Raw genomic sequence first — 22646 nt, 5'->3', positions numbered from 1 at the left:
CACTCTCTTGAGCTCCTAAAAATGAAAGTGAGAAAAAGTGAGAGAGATTTGCATATCCAAAATTGGATCTCTTTTAGAATCCTAGGAATATCTTCACCTAGTCATAGAGTTTCATTTATTTTCAATATCCTTTTCTTTAATACTAAAGAATCAGCATGTACATAATCTAGGTCAATTCCAATAACTACCATAAAATTGTTACCAGTCTCTCTTATAAAAACAAAAGAAAGCTCTTAAAATCAAAGACATCTCACACTTTTCAACAAAAGCTTAACTATCAGTATCCTCTAAGAATCACTTTACCATTTTGTTCACTTTTAACACACTTAAAAAAAAAATATTTATTTTAGCTTTAACATTATCATAAGTCATTTTAAATTCCTTAATTTATATTTTGACCAAACCTTAGCTTTCCCTTAGTTTTTATCTGTTAATTGAAAATTTTAAACATACAGCATTTATCCTCTCTTTTTATGTCTTTAGTAAGTCAGTATGTTTGGTCTTGTATGTTATTTATTTTTTAGGAACATGTCTATCTTGACTTCAAAGATATTTACTGTAAAAATTACCCAGTTCACTAACTCTTAAACAGCTGCCATCATCAATTAATGCTGCTACTTACAACATTTTTGCTGTTTAAACGTTCATTATAAATCTTGTCACATGGCCTAAAAATTGAATTTATTAAAATTATGATCTACAATTTCATTTATTTTATTCTCAACATGTTTGTATCTTTTTTAATTTTGCATAAAGCTACATGAGGGGAGTCTGTTCTAGCAATCCTTAATATAGCAGTGAAAGACTAGAGGGAAGGCAGCTAGTCATTACCCCCATATCCAACTCTTTTACCAATGAATAGTGGGACTGACTGCATCATTAATGCCCCCATGGTTGAAAGGGTGAGCATGCTTGATGAGTTGGGGATTTGAATTAACAACCCTCAGATTGCGAGTCAAGCACCAACCATCTGGCCATGCTGGGCCCATCTCAACATATAGCAAAATATCAAACATAATTATGAAATAATTACTCTTCACAAACATTCCCCTCATTTTAACTCTTGCAACATGTTACCATTAATGGTTAACAATAAACCTAAAATGGCATCTTCTCTGGTTGGTTCTCTGACCATTTGGAATGGGAATCCATTCTAAATATCACTTCAAGAAATCTCTCTCCAACTGGTTCCATAGAATCTTAATCAAGGTGTCTTGAGAGGAAAGCCTACCATAAATATTACATGTGGATCCTACAATAGCTGATCTTATTCCATAATTTCTACAGATCATATCTATCTGTACAGGTGACCTATAACAATTAAACACCCTTCTAGCTTTGAAATATCTTTCGTACCATTTTTGGCTATGTTTGTTCCCAACAGAAATCCCTTATGTAAAGAGATACTTTACCTCTATCTTAGTCTATCATTATAACATAACTTATAACTTGGAATTTCAAAATAATATATAGTAATACATGTCTAAGCCAAAAACTGCATAGGGCAGAAACCTGTACAAGCTGGAAATATCAAAATTTTGCAGCATTATCTTAATATTTCTCTTATAAAAGGCCCTCTACATGATGGAACCTGAGTAACACAGACAGAAAACTATCTTTCACCTACCTCATCTATCAACAAGTAAGATTAGAACCTGAGTAAGACAGAAAAAACGTTTCTGATTAAATATTAATTTCTTATTTAATTAATAATTTCTTTAAATATTAATAAATTCTCAGACATTACTTACAGTAAGTATTGGTTAAATATATCCTCTTCTTTTTTATGCTGTCATTATTATTGCAGTTAAATTAGATTCATGATTTGTAGAAATATATTTGTCTTTTAAGTGCAAAATTCTACTCTTTAAATAATTCTCACGAAAAAAATAAATTCCTATCTTCCCTAATTTTAAAATTTAGGGAACATTTACTTAATATCATCATTTTTAAAAACAGCTACTAAATACCCTCATTTTTTTAAAGTTGTTTGTTATGATGATTCTAGTGAAATCCAAACTCTGATTGACAATGATCTGATTGCAGATGATTCTGTAAAAGTGGAGTTTTGTAAACGTTTACAAGAATGTTTTAACAGAAATTGATTTAAAATCTGTAATAGAATCACAATAAGGTTACAGTGTGAGAGATTCAGGAGACGAACTAATGGGAAAAGATAGTGAGGAAATAGAAATTTCTACTTCATCACAAGCGTTAAGTTATATTAACGCTATCAAATTGTATGCAAAAATGAAGTGGGAAAATGACTCCATTAAAAGGCCAAAGAATTGAAATTAGACACTTCCTTCAAATAAATTTGATTAAGATGTTGTATACTTATGTATATTTTGAATGTCTATTTTTGTTTTTATTCTGATAACTCCAGCATGAACAGTATAATAACTTTATTCACAAAGGTTTTACTTCCCTTGAGTCAAGCATGTATAATGTTCTGCTCAAAAATTATATATATTAAGTAAATGCATGTTCACTGTCTAAGTGAAAAAACCTGCTTAAACTGTAAATTTTACTCAGTCCTGTGCAATTCCACCTTAGACAGGTTTAACTGTATATTGTTATTGTTTTCTCAAATCTAGTCAAGTTTCAATAACTCTCAATACTTCATAGTTTTCTGTTTCAACTTGAGCTCTGATTTTATCCACTTTGTTACTGATACTCCTAGCTTTAGAATAATAGCAATAAAGCATATCTTTAAATCTCATAATATATAAATACACTTAAATGAATTAAATAAATAAACAAAGTTTAGTTATCTTCTTTTCCAAATGCTCAGTATTTAGAGAAAGGGAAAGAAGGACAAAGTGCTTATAAAAACTTACCAGAACCCAGCTGTCCCTATGGAGGTAATGATATGCTATGTTTTGGTTATATGAAACTTCAACATCCTGTAAAGGTCCACTGCTCTGACATTTCAACTTGACACCTTTAGACAAGCGGTTACACAGCATGATAAGATGGAAGAGTAACTGAAAAAAAAAAAAGAGAAAAAGAGAAAGTCACATGGAAAAGAAAATGTAATGCATACCAGCTAACATATAATATCATTATTAATGACTGTGTTCTTTTTCTTAATATTATTTAAATATTTATGAGTTACATTAATTAATTTGATTCATCTAGACAGTGATACAAGAGCAAGTTCCAGCAATTGCTAAGTTTTAATAAAATTAAAACAAACACCAAACATTTCCAAAAAAACCTGTAGAATTAAACTTTCTTATTTGTGACATATCTGCTTTTTCTCACCTAAGAGTTTATCTACCCATAACAAATATCTTTAGAAAGTCATTTTTAAATAGCTGTTGTTGTTTGCTCCAGTTAAGAAATAACAGTATATATGAACTCAACTTGTAAGAGTCCAATGGCACCACTTGTGTAGCTAACCCATATTATGTATTCCAGAGAGTTCTCAATATAAAAAAGAATTACTTTCAGTGCTACAAAATGTATAAAAGAAGATTCAGAACAGAAACATGTGTTCAAAATATAATTTATTTAATTTTTGTTTTTAATTTTCAAAAAATAATTTTAAAGAAAAGGTGTCTACTACAGAGACTTCCTCAAGAATACTCTATAAAACATCATGTGGCAAGTGCAAAGAACAGTCACAGTTTAAGAATTTGTGTGCAAAGCTACACAAGGGTTTATACGCATAAGCCTTCCTTAATTTTAAATTGATAGACAAGAAGGAAAGAAACTATAAAACAAAATGCTCTGCCAAGTCCTGTCTGATCATTCTTACTGTCTTACTAATCAGTAGCTTATGACCAATGCCAGTCTAAGAGGCTGAGATAAATAAACATAAGTAATAAAATTGAAACATTTGAACCACAACTTCCTCTATTTTATGACAAGTGAAATTATTTGATTTGAGTATAAAAACAGTTATAAGAAAAACAAACTGACTTTCCATTTCTGTCGTACTTTGAAAACTTTCTCTGTACTGCTGGTTAGTTGGTCTTCTTTTTTTAGGTCATTGTCTTGCTGGAAAGAAGAAATATAGACTTATTATAAAGGCAAACGTTTATGGTATTTACTTACTGTAAAAGTATAGTTCACACTACAGTTTCATAAAGTAAGTCCTATGAAATTAAAAAAAACAACAGAACAACACATCTTGGCTTCAAATGTAAGGAGATGAAAACCAAAAGATTCTCAATGAAAAATGCTTGTTTTATGCTATTTTCATGTTTGCCTATGGTCAGTTACAACAGGCTGCTGTCTACCACTTTCTCATCAAATATCACAACTAGATTTATGAATTACGTGACCCTAATTTCCCTGTTTTTGCAAAGATCTATTATGTTCACTTAATAACAATGGTTTTGAGTCTGTAAAAATCTGAGAATCGGTTTCCCAAGGTGTACAGAATACAGATAGTTAGTCTTCTATGTAATTTCGCACTAAGAAGACAACAAAATCTTGCCTTTAAGCACTTTTTCACACACCCAAACTCACTGCTACAGTTTCTATATATAAAAATGAATGTGCTTCTTGTTGTAATACTTCTTAGTGGCACCTCTGAAACAAGATAATGCAAGCTTCATAAATCAGCTTAAACTACAGATAATACTTGTATATTTAGTTTTCGAAAATTTCCTTTCAAAACAAATATTCATACAGTACAAGGAGATAACTAGGTTCAGATTTAGAGTTGTAGAGGTTGGCAAAAATAGTTGGATAGCTTATATCCTAAGATAAAAGCTGTTTCTTGCCATCCAGATCAGCCAAACACAAAAAAAAGTGCACACACTAAATTAATCCAAAACTAAAGAAAACAAATTACAAATGAACAGTGAAATCAACTATCTATACAGAAGAATAACTAGTGATTACAATACCACAGGGGTGACTTCTTAACTTATCACTTTTGAGTTAAATATATTCTCCCTACTGACCACTTTCTCTGTAATACGATTCCACAAGTAATATATTTCTCAGTTTTAATTTAAAAACATCTATGTTTATACAACAGTTAATTCATTACATAGTTATGAAAATGTGGACCCTGAATATCTGGGCACCATAGGTTTACTTATGGCAAATTTACTAAGGCTAAGTGCTTCCATCCCAAAAATTTAGCTGCTAACAAGGGGGAAGACAACCTGCTGGCCACTAATTACAAAACAATAATGGGAATAATAAAAGCCACTGGTAATATAATAAGTTCTATAAAATATGAAATTGATTTTTTTATCTAACAGGTATAAATACAATCTCATATGTTGGTTTATGATGTTTTCTCATTTCCATATGATCACCAAATGTGCAAAATATTAAGAACAAAAAAGACAAATTTGGAACATTTTCTTTTTCAACAATAAACACAATACAAGGATATAATTTACTTAAGTGCTCTTGCTCTTAAAAACAACAAAGGTATCATTAACATACCTATGGTATTACAAATAGTGGGCAATCAAAGATTTATAATCATAATGAAGTGATATATTTTGAGGAGGAACGTACATGTTTTGACAGACGTTTTGATATATTTATAATATATTTTACTTTCATTATCCTAATTGTAATACTTTTTAAGTTATGAGGAAAAAACTACTCACGATGCAGGAGTACGAACACTTTCTGTCATAACTGTACATGTTTTGATAGACCAATATCCTGTCAAAACATGTATTGTGTTCACCAAAATAAATTACTTCATTATATTTATAAATTATGGTTTGCCATCTTATTACCATATTAGCAGAATGTGCATCTTTATTAAAATACCTTTGGTATGTAATAGGTTTAAAATCTTCCAAACAGTTATTTACTATTGTGCTTTATGAATTTAGCAGCAAAACGTTTATTAGAGTATGTCATAGCATTTGAGCACATAGCAATATCGTCTATCTGATCATAAATACTCTTGTCAAATTTGAAATGAACAAGGTGGTCAAGGCGGTCCAGATGCTGGAGGATGGCCAGACCCAAAGTAGGGTGGCACAGCGCGTCGGTGTGTCACCAAGCGTCATCAATCGACTTTGGCAACTCTACTAGGAGACGAACTCTTATGGCAGGAGACCAGGTCACGACCGTCATCGCTGCAGAACAGTCAGAAAGGATCGCTAAATCGTGACTGCCACTCTGTGGAACAGGTTAGCTACGGCTCAGTCACTGCGAAATGGCCTTCAGCATTCCACTGGAACCCGTGTGTCGACCCAAACAGTTCGCTATCATCTGAACGAAGTATGCCTTAGGGCCAGACGGCCTGCAAGAGGCATTATTCTGACAGCGCAGGACCGTGCAGTGGACAGACGAGAGCAGATTTGGTGTGTCTCACGACATAGAGACGAAATTCTGGAACCCATTGGGTTCATTCTCATGCAGATTAACGCGCGAGCTCACGTCGCCAGACTGTGTATGGACTTCCTTGACAAGGCAAGGACAGAGACTTTTGAGTGGCCCGCCTGATTTTCAGATTTAAATCCGATTGAACATTGTTGGCATATGTTGTCGAGGTGTGTTAGTGAACGCCAGCGCCCTCAGAATGTACAGAAACTCCGACAAGCCCTGGTAAACGAGTGGGCTGCCATATCCCATGATAACATCGATAGACTGATTCGAAATATACCAAATCAGAGTCAGGAGTATGTTACAGCCCGTGGAGGTCACACTAGATATTGAATGTTTCAAACATTTCTTGAATAAACGCATGTAAACTGTTTAAAGTATTGTTTCATATGGGATATCAGTTTTGGTGATATTGGTCATTTTTAAAAATTTTACTTCTCCATGTTTTACAGTTCATCACACATTAAAAAATGGATACAGATGGAACTAAAATGAGGCAAATTACCTGCAAAAGTAAAAATATAAGCACACTTGGAACACTGAGATAAATTATATAAGAAAACATACTTGTTCCTTTAATTTTTTGAGCAGTTTATGTTAATATTATTTAAAAAAATTAAAAGGAAACTACTAGTATGATTTTAGGAATGAAATAGTTATTTCATACAGATAGATTAGGAGCTCTCAACTTATTATTTATGACAAAAAATGACAAATGATCTCACTAAAACTTACATACTTATTTCATAATGATACATTTTGAAGACAGTACTACAAGCAGATATATGTTTAAAATTTGATCAAGACAAGCTAAGCTCTAGTCAAGACAGTTTAATTTTTCAAATAAGGTTTACTGATTTATAATACAAGTTGTTATTGGCAGTAGTAGAGATCAACACACTACTTTAGTTTAAAATAGAATTCAAAGATTTCTTGAAAAGTAAAGAAGGAATTAATTCTTATTCTCCGGGGAGTGTTTCTGCAACTGTTCACATATTGCCTGCAGGTTACTATTAATAAGAACTTCCGAGTATAAGTAGAGAAGAACGTACAATAATATGTCAATCACCCTCTATCTGCCATACCGAGTTCTGATGAGGCCTTTTGTCAATACCAGAGCTTTTCAGAACAGTTTGGATAAGACGAAAATATAAATGATTGAGATGCTATTTTATTAGCAAATATTTGACAACAACTGTTACAGTGAGAAATGAATTAAATTGCAGAAGTGTAGTTATTTTTATAAATTTTATTCATGTCATAACATATTGGAATTAGGTTAATGATCATGTAAAACAATGTTATTTATTTATTGTAACATCCACTATTAATTATTATTTCATTTAATTAACCCACTCATAAACCAGCAACACAGATTTTATAGTTGCGCTACAATGTAAAACATTTTCACTGTTTTTTGTTTAGAATTTCACACAACGCTATACAAGGATATCCATGCTAGCCGTCCCTAATTTAGCAGTGAAAGACTGGAGGGAGGGCAACTCGTCATCACCACCTACCGTCAACTCTTAGGCTACTCTTTTACCAACGAATAGTGGAATTGACCGTCACATTAAAACGCCCCCACGGTTGAAAGCGCGAGCATGTTTAGTGTGATGGGGATTCGAAGCCGCGACTGGAGGTTGAGAGTCAAGTATCCTACACACTTGTCCATGAAGAAGTTCGAATGTTCTATAGTTTATTTTCAAAAATAATCGTCACAAGTTTTCTAATATAAGGACTACACGAAACTCCTAACTAGCCACTAACAACTCTCTTTAAAAGCTTATTTTCGTATGCCTATTTATAGATAGATATTGTTTTTTCTAAAGACTACAACAGGTTTCTGACTTCGAGTACGTTAACTTGGTTGTGTTTGAATGAATTTTTCACGTCATACAAATACACGAATTTTGTTTGATGTTTGTTTGAGTTAAACACAAAGTTACACAATGGGCCATCTGTGTTCTGCCTATTAAGAGTATCGAAACTCGGTTTATAGCATTATAAGTACGTAGACATACCGCTGTGCTGCACAAATACATGAAATATACCACGTGATTACTTCTAAGATCCAGACATGTAATATATAATTATAAAAAATTAATGAGTAAATATTTATACTACAAAACAACGTAGGCCACTTTATGGCTTTCGACAATAAAATGTTACAAAATAATATTATGAAAGGCTGTGGCATAGTAATATATATATATGACAGAAAGTGGTTAACTAAAAGTGAAAATGGTTATTAGCAGGGACGTAGCCAGAAATGGCCATGGGGGGGGGGTTAGTGTGAATGCTTTATGCAAGCGCCGCAGGAACGTAGCCATGGTAGGGGTCCGGAGGCATGCCCCCCTGGGAAATTTTTAAATAAAAACATAAAATAAAAGCCTGAATTATGCATTCTGAGACCACCTTTATGGCATATTTCAGAATAGCACACTGAAGTGTTTTCTTATTTTTTTATTCATATATATATAAAATATATAACTTAAAGTTATCAGGCCCAGCAAAGTAGGCCTATAGTCCTGTCATCAAAATATAAAATATAGTCACTCAGGAGAGTGCAAAATATATGTATATTGTCTATAATCTGTATTCAAATATCATGGACAGTGTATGTTCAGATTCCCTGGATTTCAAGAATTAACTTCACAAATAAACAGTGGGTGACATCATGGCACTAACCTAGTATCATTAGCGCCACCTATAGTGAATCATTCACTATAGATGGCGCCAATGGTACTGTGAATGTGACGTTGACAAACACAAGTTGCGATAAACAATCATTTACTATGTCAAGCCTGAAAAAGCAAAGGACACTGTATGGGTTCTTTAAACCCATTCATGAGGCTGAACCTGATCAATCTGCTGCAGTCAATCATGTTGAGTCAGAATTGTCAACTGAATTATCAGAGTCATCACCGTGGCCTTCTACCAGTGCTGCCACTACAATCTCAGATCCAGTCTGAGACATTGGAAATTACATTTCTGATGATGTAAGCATTGGTAAACAGGTAACTCGACTCCTCATTATATTAATTTTGTATTAAAAATCATGCAAACACTCTGATGAGTTTTAGACTGAATATTCATTGTTGCTAGTGATTGTAGGCCTACAGCCACAGGATGTTAGGCCTACTTTGTGAAGTACAGCTTTAAGCCTTTCTCTTTGAGGTTATTGTACTCTCATAACAAACTTTCCTATGTGCAAAATAACGTAATTAGAACTATGTCTTTCTGTCTCTTTTAGATAAACGCTGAAACAAAAAAATGCCTCCTTGAGAATGCCTGGAAGCCAGGGAGTGATTATGTTTTCCCCCAGTGTGGTCCAAGAAAGCTGCGTTTTCAGCATCGTTGGCTTTCACAGTGGATATGGCTACTCTAAAGTCAACATGCAAAGGGTGCTTTCTGCAAGTACTGCTGTCTTTTTGCTCGTGATGGTGCTGGTGTTGGAAGCCAGAAATTGGGACAACCAGTGAAATTTCCATACACAAACTGGAAGAAGGCTGTTGAAGACTTCAGGGCACATAAATTGAAACAGTACCACCAAGACAGCAAAGAAAAAGCTAACAATTTTATACAGGTCGTAAACACAAGTTTATCTGTGCACTTGCAGCTTGATGCAACTTTCAAGCAAGAAATTAAACAAAACCAGCAATATTTAATGCCTATTATTGATACTGTATTGCTGTGTGGGAAACAGGGTTTGGCTTTAAGGGAAAATATAACACTGGTCCAATGTTTGTTGGTAAAACTGATGAGGAGCCCATCAATAATGATGGGAATTTTCGGGCAATTTTGCTCACAGGGCAAAGGGTGATGCCATGCTTTCAGCAAGCCTTAAGAATACAAAGAGGAATGCTATGTATCCGAGTCCTCAAAATGAAAATGAAATCATCAATGCCTGTAATACTCATGTTCTTGATGCTTTGGTCAACAGGATTAATGCTGCAAAGTGTTTCTCAATATTAGCTGATGAAACAGATATTTCAGGCATTAAACAGTTTTCGCTGTGTATTAGATATTTGCATGCCAATGACAACTCTGTTACAATGAGAGAAGAGTTTTTGCAATTTATACCTGTTTATGATGTAACAGGCAGAAACTTGGCTGATGTTATCATAACCAATCTGACAAGATATGGTATTGACATGACTTACCTGCGAGAACAGGGGTACGACGGTGCTGCTTCTATGAGTGGGAAATTCAATGATGTCCAGAGACACATAACTAATAAATTCCCACTTGCATCCTAGGTACACTACAGCGCCCATTCCATAAACTTGGCAATTTCTGATGTTTGTAAAGAAGTTCCTGTGCGAAATGGCATGGGAGTAATTTCTAGCATTGAAAACTTTTTCAATACACCCAAACGAAAGTACGTTTTGGCTCTTTCGGTGGAGAATAAAGCATTGAATCGAAAAAAAAGTTTGAAAAGTCTCTGCCCCACCCGGTGGGTTGAGAGGCATGACTCAGTCATTGTCTTTCTAGAATTAATCCATGCAATTGCAAATGCCCTTGAGACCATATCAGGTTGGCAAGACAGAGATTCTGCCACGCAAGCCAATCAATTGTTGTGTTCTATAACACAGCCAGAATTCATCACCACTCTACTTACCATTGCTAAATTGTTTTCCTTTAGTTTACCTCTGTGCAACTTACTGCAGCAACAGAACATTGATTTAGGTGCTGCGATGCATCACGCAAAAATAGTGGAAGGTCTAATCCGTTCACTCAGAAATAATAATGTGAATGAATTTAACAACATTTTCTGTGAGGCTCAAACTCTTTGTAGTGAGCTTCAAATTGACATCATAATGCCAAGTCAGGCTAAAATACAGGTGTACCGTGCTAACCCACAAACCACTAGCCCTGAGGAGTACTTTCGTAATGTTGTATTTGTACAATTTGTTGACAACCTTCTTTCAGAGATATGTGACCGTCTGTCCAGTCACAAAACTCTCCTTACAAACTTCATGTGTCTACTACCATCAGGATCTACCACAGAACGGTAAAAACCTACAGCACAACAATGTGACCATATTAAATAGTTGGTCAATATATACAAGGCTGACACTGACAGCACTTCACTAGCTGCAGTAAGTGAACTTAGGGTTTGGTACAAATCACTTGCGAACAACAGACCAAAAAATGTCATAGATGCACATGCAATGTGCAATGCAGAAATGTTCCCAGTCATTTCTAGACTGTTGAAAGTATTTGCCACGCTATTTGTCGTTAATAAAACATTAACCTATAAAATGTTTTATTTGCCTATAATGTGTATAAAATCATAAAATGACTTGTATTTAATGTGTTAAATATATTCGGTAAGCATATACACTTTATTTTCTTTCGAATACTGATGACTAAGGACTATCGGACAGCAATTCCTCATAGGCTCATTTGGTTCCACAAATAAAGTTCACTATTCAGAGGGTCGTCTTATATATACTGAAAACTACACTTTAACTTGAAAATTAGGGGTCTTGTTATTCGGCCAGTCGCCTTGTACGCGAGCATATACGGTAACTTAAAATGTGTACACTGCACAAAAGACAAAAACGACTGTGAGAAATCAAACCAAACGAATCCTCTTTTCATTACCTCTCTCATCTGACTGAATGCTAAAACTACATTATGCTATAAAAAACATCTGCGAGACAAAATGTTTCATAACTGTTAGAAATTATATCTCATTCTGGGAGTGTAAGTAGCAGGCCAAGCATGAAATGTGATTTGAATTCCGCGAATTGTTTTCAAAGAGCTTGTACAGAAATGGCATTCAGTGATAGTGAATTCATCATGCATAAGGTGTTGAGTTTCTTTTTAATTATAATCGCTAAATCAGCCAAATGATTATTAACAAAAATATTGTACTATACTATGTGAATCGAGAGCTGCGAAAATAATTAACGATTTAGTTCGTCAGTCAAAATTATTATATTATATTAAAAATAATTTCTTTGGTCATTTGCATATTTTTAATTAAACAAATAAACACATCAAAGATTCGCATTGGTACTTAATACATACATCGATGTATGCTTAGCTTTACTTTCCTAAATCAAACTCAGAAACTCGAGTATATAAGGCTGATTAATACCATTCACAAACGAAAACTACTTGCTTGGTTAATGCACTTTACTCTTTCTATATACCAGGAATGGAATGAATACAGAAGATCAAATGCGAATACTTTCATATTTTTAGTTGTGTTTTCTTATGGCAAAGTCACATCGGGCTATATGCTGAGCCTACCGAGAGGAATCGAACCCATATTTTCATGAGTAGGAAAATATTTTGTTTGTTTCTTTTTTGGAATTTCGCGCAAAGCTACACGTGGGCTATCTGCGTTAGCCGTCTCTAATATAGCAGTGTAAGACTAGAGTGTGTGTTTGTGTGTGTGTGTGGTGTGTTTTGTTATAACAAAGCCACATCGTACAATCTGCTGAGTCCACAGAGAGGAATCGAACCCCTGATTTTAGCGGGGTACAAGACTAGAGGGAAAGCAACTAGTCATCACCACCCACCACCAACTCTCGGGCTACTCTTTTACCAACGAATAGTGGGATTGATTGTAACTTATAACACCTCCATGGCTGAAAGCGCAAGCATCTTTTGTGCGACAGGGATTCGAACCCGCGACCCTCAGATTACAAGTCGAGTGCCCTAATCACCTGGGTATGCTGGGCCTAAATACGAAAATGAATAAAGAAAAAATGCTAAGTACTGGAATATGTATTCATGAATATTTTGTTAGGTAATATACAGTAATGATAAGGTTTGAATACTTTTATTTTATTGAAATAAAATTTTTAGAGACTCAACAACAAATAACAAAAGTTCAATACTTTTATTTTTCAGAACTTAGTAACAAAGTTTTAGAACAAAAGACATGTTTTTAAAGGAGACTTAATTGTTTATTGTTCTTTATGAACATATGCCATGCCAGTGAGACGACCTGGCGTGAACATATTTCTTCACTGCAGGGACAAGACTGAAATTATATCTTGATTGCATGCTGTCAATCCCAGTTTTCAGCCCATAAATATAACTGGAGGTAACAATATTCTGACCCTTGGTGAAATCTATTACCTCTTCAAAAGGTGTCAGTATTGTCACTAAACTTGGAAGCATAGTACGATTATGAAAAGTAAATTCGATGTACCATTATCTAGACTATCTAACTTCTCATGGGGAATCTCGAATAAATAGTTAATCAACTTAATTTCCGAGTTCCATGGTATTGGTGTCTCTGACTGAATTCTGGCCTCTCCCTTTAGTAGATCAGTTGTTTGTGTTGATTTTCGAATGTAGAACACGACGATTGAAGCTCTGGAAATTACTTTCAGCAGTGGTCTATCTGTTCTTATGATATCCCTAACTACAAACTGTAGCGTGTGGGAAAAGCGGAGGTCATATTCAGGAAGAAATTCAGATAAATAGTCTACTGATTTAGAATTATTCAAAAGTTCATTTTCTTAGTTACTATCTGAAAATGAGTTACCATCATCTCCCACACTAGGTGGTGTTCGTAGTTCAGATTCAGGCAAGCAGAGAGCCTTGCTCATGTTGAATGCGTTTATTAGATGTCACATGCAACACCTTGTTTTTGATGTCAAAGTGACTTGTTGTTTCATCATATTGAGCTACAATGTTATCCGTACTTTGAAACGCCGACATGAAAGCATGACTATATGCATTTTCCCTCTAGTCTTACACTGCAAAATTAGATAAGGCTAGCGCAGATAGCCCTCGTGTAGCTTTGTGCGAAATTCAAAACAAACAATCAATATGTATTTTCCAGTTAAGTATAAAATGACTTCACGAAAGCAGCACATTTTTTTTGCTACTCCAGATATCCACAATGACATTGATGTTGGGTACAAGTTGGAGTAGAGAGATGACTTTTTGTTGAACTTCGTTAAACCTGCTCAAAATCAACGTTATGGACATATGCTTGCAACTGGGAAGAATATACCGTGAATCCAAAGTTATCATTAGATCCTGAAGATCTTTTTACTCCACCACTAAGAAAGGCTGTAATGTATCGGGAGTAAAATTGACGAGTTTGTCGTGATGTGCTTCTGAAGAGGATGTGTATTTTTATATTTAGTTCATTCTGTACAATAGCTGCAGCATCTGAGCGGAAATACCAAAGTCACTTGTAGACTATGTAGCTCTGCGTCATCGTTACATTATAAGTATCTCAGTCATATAATACAGAATTTATTTTATATTTGTTTGTTTGCGACTAAGCATAAAGCTACACAATGAGCATTTGTTCTCTGACCACCATAAAAATATAATTTTGTAATAAAAATAATAAAGCATATAATGGTAAATAAAACTGTGGAATGTAGCTCAAAACAAGAGAAATGTATTTATAATAATAAAAATAATAAAAAGATATAACACTAAATAAATGAAAATAAATAAAAAATATAGTTTAACACACACAAGAAATTTAGTTTACTTATATTATATTGTATAATTTCGATAGAATATATTTCATATTAACGAAAATAATAAAAAGGCTTACCTTCATATGCGTCAGGAAGTGGGTTTTTTTCCTCAGTAGAAATATTTTCGTATTTAGGCCCGACATGCCCAGGTGGTTAGGGCACTCGACTCGTAATCTGATGATCGCGGGTTCGAATCCCTGTCGCCCCAAACTTGCTTGCGCTTTCAGCCATGGACGTGTTATAATGTGACGATCAATCCCACTATTCGTTGGTAAAAGAACAGCCCAAAATTTGGCGGTGGGTGGTGATGACTAGTTGCCTTCCCTTTAGTCTTACACTGTAAAATTAGGGACGGCTAGCGCAGATAGCTTTGCGCGAAATTGAAAACAAACCAAATGAATTAGTATAGCATAAGATCGTATCTAATAATGCTTCTTTTAGTAGTATACAAGTTTTCAGTTCATAATTTTACAATGGAATATTGAAAAACTAATTTTGAATTTCCTCTAGTGTGAGAAATGTGACTTTTTTTCTCTTGGATTACTCTCTTCTCTAATTTATTTACCACCCCTCAAGAAGTACAAAATTTAATGTAACTTATTTATTATAGCATTGTCATCACTCAAGCAAAGAATAATTTTCACAACTTTCAATTTCGTTTGGTTACATAGCCATCAAATAGAAAATCAGACCCCTATTAACACACCCACCTACCACATAGTCTCAAGATTTGTCAATAGTTCTCTTTTACGTAAATTATTTATAACAATTAAAAAGCTAAGGTTTTTAATACAAAATGGCTATAATGTTATGCTGCTTTCACGAAAGTTTCCCGTAAGAACAAAATTTGTATTGAAAGAGAAGAAATTAACGTACTGCGAATGTAATAAAAACAGTATGATAATCTGACAAATACAAAATTGACCTTTGCTCTTACAACATTAATAATTCACTAAATATAAATACTAGGTCACTGATTTCGAATACTAGTATAAATACTTCAGTTTCCCTGCCAAAGTGTTCGAATAGAATTATAAATACTCCCAAAGTTGTATTCCAAAACGAATACCCCATGCTGCTATATACATGACATTATATCACGTGACTGGTTTTACATCATATTCTAGCTTATGAGCCTAGTTCATAACATTTTCAACACTAACGACAACTTACTTAAACCAAAACTTATAACTAACATAGACCAATACAAGTCTACAAATAGCAACATTTTAAATTTGATAAGATCGACAAGGAAAATAATTTATTTCATTGTAGTTTAAATCTTCATGGCTTTAAAAATATCTGAGTAACACAACAAACAATCCATCGCTACTTGTAACCAAGGTTGAATCAAACAAGAATTTTTGATCAAGTGGCACAAGCTCCTTCGCATAGCTTTACCAAGGGCTAAATCACACCAAAAAATATCTTGGTAACATAACAAACATTTCTTCACCACTCGTACCCAGGGGTGATTCAAACACAAGAACATCCATGCAACGTAACACAAACTCATTTGTATATCTCTATCCAGGGATTAATCAAGGGCAATAATATTTTGACAACATAACACACACTCCTTCACTACTTGTATCCAGAGGTGTGTCAAACAGAATAATCAATATCTTGGCAACATAACACACACTACACTCCTTCACTACTTGTATCCAGAGGTGTGTCAAACAGAATAATCAATATCTTGGCAACATAACACACACTCCTTCACTACTTGTATCCAGAGGTGTGTCAAACAGAATAATCAATATCTTGGCAACATAACACACACTGCACTCCTTCACTACTTGTATCCAGAGGTGTGTCAAACAGAATAATCAATATCTTGGCAACATAACACACACTCCTTCACTACTTGTATCCAGAGGTGTGTCAAACAGAATAATCAATATCTTGGCAACATAACACACACTCCTTCACTACTTGTATCCAGAGGTGTGTCAAACAGAATAATTAATATTTTGGCAACATAACACACACTCCTTCACTACTTGTATCCAGAGGTGTGTCAAACAGAATAATCAATATCTTGGCAACATAACACACACTCCTTCACTACTTGTATCCAGAGGTGTGTCAAAATAATTAATATCTTGGCAACATAACACACGCTCCTTTACATACCTGTATCCACGGATGAATCAAACATTGGTCCACGGTATTTCGCTTCCTAAAGTAAGAAAGAAAACAACGAAGTTCACAAATATTACATGTGAACCTTTTCTTATTAATCACATACAGCGCGTGTTACTGTTAAGAACGGTTGCTTAGACACCGTTTACGAATCAATAGTTATTTTAGAACAAAATGAGACAAAGCTGTCATATTACACTAACGCTATGCTGTACCCTACTTCTTCTAAATATTTTGGGTGGTGTAAAAAGCAAAATACAAAATTTTAAGTAATGACCACATATATAAATGATCTGATAAGTAATCCTATGCGTACTAAATCATCTACATTATAAGTAACTTTATAATATTTGACCTAGAATTAACTATTAGATCTTTTAGAGGTCAAATTTAGAATATACAGCAGAAATGAGAACACGCAGCAGGAGACCGAACTGTAATCATGTTATTATGGTTTATTTATCCACGTTAAGTGGAAACCAACCCAGCCTTATTCACAGTAATCACTGGCGCTTCTCGAGGTACATAAAAACGCCGGGGGGCTTGGTTAGTGGGGTCAAAAATGTCGGTGCACGGTTTACGACTGACCATCAAGATGTGATAACTATTCGAAATGTTACAGACGCATTAAGATAATATGAATACAATGAATTTTGTTAGAAATTTATTCTCTGGACATTCGCCATTTTATTTGCTTTTAGATCTATAAATCAGCTTCAGATGTGTCGTGTTGCTTATAAAACTTATAAATGAGGAAATCTAAATTAAATTAAAACGAAACTTAAAAGTTCTTGATGATTATGCTAAACTATTTATCGTAGCTAAATATTAAGAATAATTATGTTTAAAATGTCAAATGAATCTTGATTTCTGTTACGTGACTGTCACAGCTGGAAATCCCGATAAACCACTTGAACAGATGTAGCAATACAAATTGCTACCAACCGAATGATATATATATATATTATTTAAACTGAATATTACGTTGACTGGAATTATGTTTTATTTTCATTTGTCGTTCATTATTATAATTTTATTATTAACATTGTATCAGATTGTTAGCATAGAATTTGAGGCCAACCTAAATTTCTTAAGAAACTAGCAATATCTCGTGAGATATTACTGGGATTAGGCTGAAAATATTAACAGCGAAGATACCCAACTGATGAATCGATGTATTCTCGCTTTTGTATGTAGAAATGTACGAATTAGTTACAGTAATTGACATGACTGATGTTTTAGTTTCGCTCAAAATAGAGCCATACTTTACGGGGAAAAAAACCAAGAAGAAGAAGAAGAAGAAGAGAGTACATGGTGTAGGTGATTAATTTTCACGATTTCTATTAAGAAATCTTCCACACACTGTTTCCGTTAAATCATAGCTCCCTGTAACAGTCCTAGAGGAAGTCCCACTTCATACTGTCACAAAAATACACAATTATAAGAAAAGTAAAAAAAGCATTTTTAGTCAGTGAAGCTACGGTGCAAGTTATGGTACTACCAACATTTAACAATTTTTTTTCTTTATATCCATGACAATGTTAACGCTAATTTATAGAGAGCAAAGCTACATTAAGCTGTCTGATGTGGCCACAGCGGGGGATCGAACCTCAGACCTCAGATTTAGCGTTATAAGTCCTTAGATTTACCCTTACTCACCGGGAGACACTGTAAATAATAATAAAAACCTGAGGAGTAATAATCTCACGAAGCTAGTAAATATAACATGTTAATTATTCATACTTGAAGCCACGCACAAATTATACAGGAAAACTTGTTTTAATAATACATTCGGTTGTAAGTGAAAATGCACTCTTTACTAATGCACAAGACTTTCATTTCCAAAATTGTTAAACATATGACCGTTGCAATATCAATGATCCATTCTATCACACCCTAGTGGCCCTTCATCAATACTGAACGAGATTAGGTTAGGTTTGCTTTTAAGTACTAAGTGGGTGGGGGTAGAAAGGTTCGTATGATATTGTACTGAGACGTGGGGGCTGTATCACTCAAGGGCGGAGTTCTATATGACACCCCAAGTAATTTTATCTTGTTGGTAGCTAATTTTCGTTTTTGTAATAATTTTGCGGTTTTTTCTAATTATACCCAAACAATAGTTGAAACTTTCCAAACGAATTACCAGTTTTCTAAAAAAAAAAAAAAAAAATCACTTTGAGGTTTATGACCCCACTAAAAATCAGCTAAGTTGTTACGGTGAAACAAGGTCTACTTTTTCTTGACGTGAGACCGGTTAACTTAATACTGATCGAAACCAATAAAATAAAAGCAAGCATTGTAAATAACACAAAAGAAACAAATGCAGTAGAGCGGAAAAATACGAAATGTAATTTTCTTGTGGTTCAGTAACTAGGCACAACTTTGCTCGAGGTCATGTAAAATATGAAAACTGGGTGTTTGTTGTTTTGATTGCGAGATCAAATACAGTTATACAAAAACTCATGACTTAAATATCTTTTAGAGTTATTACCTTGTTATGTACTAATCTTCCGTGCGTTTAATGTCGTAAAACACGTCTTAATACTGAGACTTTATGATATGTTTTATATAACCTGTAGACATACAAATATAGCAATGGAAGTTTAAGCGTGAGCCAGACTACTACATAAGCACAATCCAGGCAGTTCTGGTTATATTCTTAATTATATAAGAATATATTATATTCTTAATATTTATATGCAAAAACGGCTCGTTTGGGTTGAGAAAATATTTTACATAGAAGAGCGAACAACGTTTCGACCTTCTTCGGTCATCGTCAGGTTCACAAAGAAAGAGGTAACTGACCGGAAGCTGACCACATGTTTGAAAGGGGTTGTGTAACTGAGTGTCGGAATGTAGAGGGCGGCGTTAGATGTTTGAATATATAATTTTATTTATTTTATTATATTAATATAGGTATAAAGGCGTTCCTTTATATTGGTTTATTTTGGGTTTAAGTTGTTGTATAAGTAAGGCTTCTTTAATTTTGCGTTTGTTTATGTTTGTTTCTTTATTTAGTATTTGAGTGTTTTCTATGGTTATGTTGTGTTTATTTGACTTGCAGTGTTCGAAAACGTGTGAAGGTGACTTTTTATATTCTTTGAATCTGGTTTCCATTTTTCTACTTGTTTCTCCAATATATAATTCGTGGCAGTTATCACATTGTATTTTATAAATAATGTTGGTGTGGTGTTTGTCAGGATAGTTTTTACATAGTATAGACCTTAGTTTTGATCCTGGTTTTTTGAATAAATTTGGTATTAACTGGAATGTCATATTTTGTTACTAGTTTTTGCCAAATGTTGGTTATTTGTTTGCTGATGTCAGGAATATATGGTATACAGAAGTATATGGTTTCGCGATTTTTTGATTCGTGAGATATATTTACTTTAGTTGGTTGATTTTGCTTTTTGTCTAGGTGTGTGCGTATAATGTTTTCTACGGTTTGTGGAGGAAACTTATTGATGTTGATGAAGTATTGTTTTATTTTGTCTAACTCATCGTTAATTTTATCTGGTGAGCATAGTTTTATGGCTGTGTTTATTTGGTTTCTTAGTATGTTGAGTTTTTGTTTTGTTTCATGTGCTGAGTCCCAAGGAATGTATAGTCCAGTATGAGTGATTTTTCGGTGGATTTCTGTTTTGAATTGTGTGTCAGTTCTTGTAATTTTGAGGTTAAGAAATGATATTTGATTGCTTTCTTCCTGTTCAAATACTAAATAAAGAAACAAACATAAACAAACGCAAAATTAAAGAAGCCTTACTTATACAACAACTTGAACCCAAAATAAACCAATATAAAGGAACGCCATTATACCTATGTTAATATAATAAAATAAATAAAATTATATATTCAAACATCTAATACCGCCCTCTACATTCCGACACTCAGTTACACAACCCCTTTCAAACATGTGGTCAGCTTCCGGTCAGTTACCTCTTTCTTTGTGAACCTGACGATGACCGAAGAAGGTCGAAACGTTGTTCGCTCTTCTATGTAAAATATTTTCTCAACCCAAACGAGCCGTGTTTGCATATAAATTTCTCAACAAGTGGGTTTCTCGACATCACTGATTAGAATTTGGAAAGACTATACTGACAAAAATAAAACACAATAATCTCCACAGATAGGTGTCCACAATAGGTGGACAGGTAGCAAGCAAAAAAGCGGAGACAAAAACTAATGAAAGGGGCAGTCAACACAAACTAAAGGCCGATATAAGACTGAAGCTCCTTCACGGAGGAGAGGAACTATAAATCCAATCCCTAAAATTCAATATGTGTGAAGGAACGAAACTACCCCGGGAATTTGTTTGCTTTTTTGAAATTTGCACAAAGCTACACGAGAGCTATTTGCGCTAGTTGTTCCTAATTTAGCAACGTAAGACTAGAGGGAAAGCAGCTAGTCATTATCATCCACCTCCAACTTTTGAACTACTCTTTTCCCAACAAATAGTGAGATTGATTGTGACATAATATCGCCTCACGGCTGAATGGGCAAGCATATTTGGTGTAACAAGGATTTGGGCCCGAGACATTCAGATTATGATTTGAGCGTCCTAACCACCTGGCCATGCCGAGCCATACTCCGAGAAAAAACACTTTCGCTAGTAGCGACTAATAATTGTCAACCAGTGCCCGTGAGGGTCGTTTGACCACAGATAACTAGTGATAATGAAGGAAGTGGGGATCATGGTGTGAAACCGCTGTAAGAGGAAGTTCGCGCTTACTGAATATTATGATTTTGCTATTTCGCTTGTAAGGTATCCACGATCCCAAAGTGAGAAGCACATTTTTTATTTTCATTGAAAGTTAAGATGCGAGAACCACATAACTTTAAATCCTTAGTCCTGCAAGTTTACCAGTAAGTCGCCCACAAACCCCAGAAATATTGGAAAGAAAATATAACGTTTAACTTTCAAATAAAAAGGTTACAAACACTCTTATGTAGAAACTGTAAGCAGCTTTTAACAATAACAAATATTATTTCGTTCTGTACAACAGTTCATTCTGTTCTACTCACATCTATTATTATTTTAAGTATTGAGGCCCGGCATAGCCAAGCGTGTTAAGGCGTGCGACTCGTAATCTGATGGTCCCGAGTTCGCATCCCGGTCGCGCCAAACATGCTCGCCCCTTTCAGCTGTGGGGGCGTTATAATGTGACGGTCAATCCCACTATTCGTTGGTAAAAGAGTAGCTCAAGAGTTGGCGGTGGGTGGTGATGACTAGCTGCCTTCCCTCTTGTCTTACACTGCTAAATTAGGGACGGCTAGCCCAGATAGCCCTCGAGTAGCTTTGTGCGAAATTCCAAACCAAACAATTTTAATTATTTTTTTAATTTATCCTTGTCTAAACCAAACAGCATCTGATAAAAGCATTATAAAACTTTCTCTAACATCCTATTAGTTTGAAGGTTTGGTTATTGCGAACTTCAACGAATAAAATGTATCAGCCAAAACATTAAAATCATGAAAACTGAAAATTATATTTCGAAACTCTGTGCTCGGAAATTTTAAAACTTTATGTAGCATTACAACGACATCTATCGGGTATTTTCTCGAAACAATTAAAATTGCAAAAAACATTTTTTAGTGTGTAAAAACATAAAACTGCGTTTAACAGGATTAAGTTTTTTCAAAATATTTTGAACTTGTTTGATTAACATTTGTACAGTTATCTGTAGAATACAAAAAAGTTATGTGCGT

The 22646-nt window shown here is 34.3% G+C and overlaps 1 pseudogene across 1 annotated transcript in view; it reads right to left on the bottom strand.

The window, feature by feature from the left end:
• LOC143249120 (death-associated protein kinase 1-like) overlaps window positions 1-22646 on the bottom strand; it is a 159731-nt pseudogene that overhangs the window by 78818 nt on the left and 58267 nt on the right. Inside the window, exons 7-9 of the transcript XR_013027563.1 lie at window positions 16932-16977; window positions 3928-4005; window positions 2841-2987 (exon numbers count right to left, since the gene is read on the bottom strand). The product of XR_013027563.1 is annotated as a death-associated protein kinase 1-like (transcript). The remainder of the gene's footprint in view (window positions 1-2840; window positions 2988-3927; window positions 4006-16931; window positions 16978-22646) is intronic.

This window comes from Tachypleus tridentatus, chromosome 4 (genome assembly GCF_004210375.1).
Source record: "Tachypleus tridentatus isolate NWPU-2018 chromosome 4, ASM421037v1, whole genome shotgun sequence".
Taxonomy (NCBI): Eukaryota; Metazoa; Arthropoda; class Merostomata; order Xiphosura; family Limulidae; genus Tachypleus; species Tachypleus tridentatus.
This window is presented reverse-complemented; position numbering and strand designations above follow the sequence as displayed.